Raw genomic sequence first — 2,584 nt, 5'->3', positions numbered from 1 at the left:
GATCTCTAGGGACCATCAAATAGCTCTCTTGCAGAAAAAACTGAAGGGAGAAGTGAACTTTCTGAAGGCAGCCATTACCATACCAAAGCAAAAGACTAATAATAGCACTCAGTTACATGTTAGTCTAAAACAACAAACAATGTCATGTATCCTTCAAGCACTCTCAAATCACAAACAAGCTGGGGGTCCACCTTGCTCCATTTAAGAACTACTATTTGAACTTACAATCACATCAGAAAGGGTCTAGGATTCAGTTGCTAAGCATCCAAAACACACACACACATTCCAAATTCATTTAGCCTGGGTATATCTGTGTTCAGTCAAAATCTGAACTTCACTCAAATTTCAATTCAAAATTCAAATAATTTCTAATTTTGGTATCTTTTTCTGTAAGGAACTTCCAAACAAGTTTCCACAGTGGTGTAAAGCAAATTTCTCACATAAGACAGCTGCCACTAAAGCAAAAAAAAAAAAAAAAAAGTTCTGAACACTAAAAAACCACATTTCACTTTATTGCTGTCTCACATAAGACTGTTACCATAAAGCTAAGATGGTTCATAACACCATATATAACCACGTTTACTAAATTGCTGTATCACATAAGACTGTTACCATAAAGCTAAAATGGTTCATAACACCATATATAACCACGTTTACTAATTTGCTGTATCACATAAGACGTACCACTAAACTAAAAGGTTCATAACACCATATAAAACCACATTTACTTCGGTTATTAACACTATAAACAGCCATTTCGGACTGTATTGATTCAGCGTAAAGCATAACAGCTACCATCCATTTAGCATTTCATAAGACAAACAACAAACAATCTTCCCGAAGCTGCAAAGACCTTCAATTTTGATAGTTCCACGTGATAAAAGCACAAACGAATAACATATATAATTGTTTCATTCAGTTCACTTACTTACACAACATTTTCTGTTTCAGTTACCACAACTCATTAGCGAATTTAACAAATATATGGATGCAAATAAATCAAAACAAAGTACTATATCAAGAGCAACGATGTAAATAAAATAGAGCAAAAGGCACGAATAATAATGAAAAAAATACCACAACCCAAAAACGAATATCAAAATCTGAATTCGGTGCGACTAGGACAAAATCACCAGTCATTGTTACTGCATTTCAAACTAAAACTTAAACAACATAAAACTAAACACCATTAGGAACTGTGAGATACATTTTACTTAGATCTCTGCCTCATCTTTCGGCGCTTCCTCTTCAATCTCCTCATACGCTTCTTCTTCCACTGAACAAAAGTTAACGAAAATTAGCCATAAAAAAAGGAAATTTTCACAAATATACAAATCAACAAGTAGCCATTTTTCAGCTTATACAATATTAAACAACATTATGCCTTTTTTTTTGGGGTGGGGGGGGAGGTGGGGATTGTTATACATAATATATCAACCTAGTATGAAAGTGTGCGATAGAGCCGAGGGTCTTTCGAAAAAACAGCCGCCCTACCTTTCAGGTTAGGTCTGCGTACACTCTACCCTCCCCAGACCCCACGTGGTGGGATTATACTGGGCTTCTTGTTGTTGTTGTTGTATGGAAGTGTGCAATAGTGTGCCCATATGGGTTAAACCGGTAACAAACTCAAAATATAGGCTAGGTGGCATAAATACTTTTCCCAAATAGACATAGAGCGTAATTTTCAATAATTACGGAATGCGTATAATTTGTACAATATTATGCAACATAATACCTGGGGGAAATCATTATACCTAATGTATCAACTTTATATAACAGATATAATAATGTATAAAAATAAAAAAGTATAAGGGCTAAACCGGGTAACAAACTCAAAATATGGACTAGATCGTAATTTTCCACTTAAAAATGGACGTAATGAGTGAAATTTGAGAAATGTAATGCTACAAACAAAAAAAAAATTATACAAAAAGGTGTTTATACACAAATATGAGCTAAATCGGGTAACAAACTCAAAATATGGCTAAAGAGTGTAAATATTTTCTCCCAGTAGACAACAACAACAACAACAACAACACACCAGTATTAACCTTGTATAATAGAGTATATGTTTATACACAACTATGGGCTACATCGAGTAATAAACTCAAAATATGGGCTAAAGTGTGTAAATATTGATATTACCTTAGCTCTCATGTTGAATTGGTGATGATCAAAGAGTTTTCTTCACTAACAGAAAAGCGGCAGTGATGAAAGAAACTGAAGTTAGGGTTTTGGATGCTGTATATAGGAAACCCTAGAGACCTGAGATATGTGGATGGGCCTAAAATGTAATTAGGACTTTGGTTCGGTTATTAAGCCCAATGTCGTGGTTCTAAATGGGTCATTGGCACTTATGGCCCAATATGATTAATTTGGTTACTCAATTTAGTTAGTTTTTATATGCAAAGGATACCGCGATTCTTCTTAGTGAGTCTCTATATTTTTTTTCTTTTCGTCTTATTTTTCCCCTTAATTTCTCAATTGTGGTTAAAATTTGTCTTATTTTAGTTATATCCGTCTCTTTTTATATATTCAGTAAGTTGACAATTCAAATATCTTATATGTCAATTTTATAATCACA

The 2,584-nt window shown here is 33.9% G+C and overlaps 1 long non-coding RNA gene across 1 annotated transcript; it reads right to left on the bottom strand.

The window, feature by feature from the left end:
- Window positions 1–1,059: 1,059 nt before the first annotated feature.
- Window positions 1,060–2,335, bottom strand: LOC132605794 (uncharacterized). Its single transcript, XR_009569464.1, has 2 exons — window positions 2,146–2,335; window positions 1,060–1,276 (listed from the first exon to the last, which is right to left on the bottom strand). It is a non-coding gene; the product is annotated as an uncharacterized LOC132605794 (long non-coding RNA).
- Window positions 2,336–2,584: the final 249 nt, after the last annotated feature.

Source organism: Lycium barbarum, chromosome 8, assembly GCF_019175385.1.
Source record: "Lycium barbarum isolate Lr01 chromosome 8, ASM1917538v2, whole genome shotgun sequence".
Taxonomy (NCBI): Eukaryota; Viridiplantae; Streptophyta; class Magnoliopsida; order Solanales; family Solanaceae; genus Lycium; species Lycium barbarum.
This window is presented reverse-complemented; position numbering and strand designations above follow the sequence as displayed.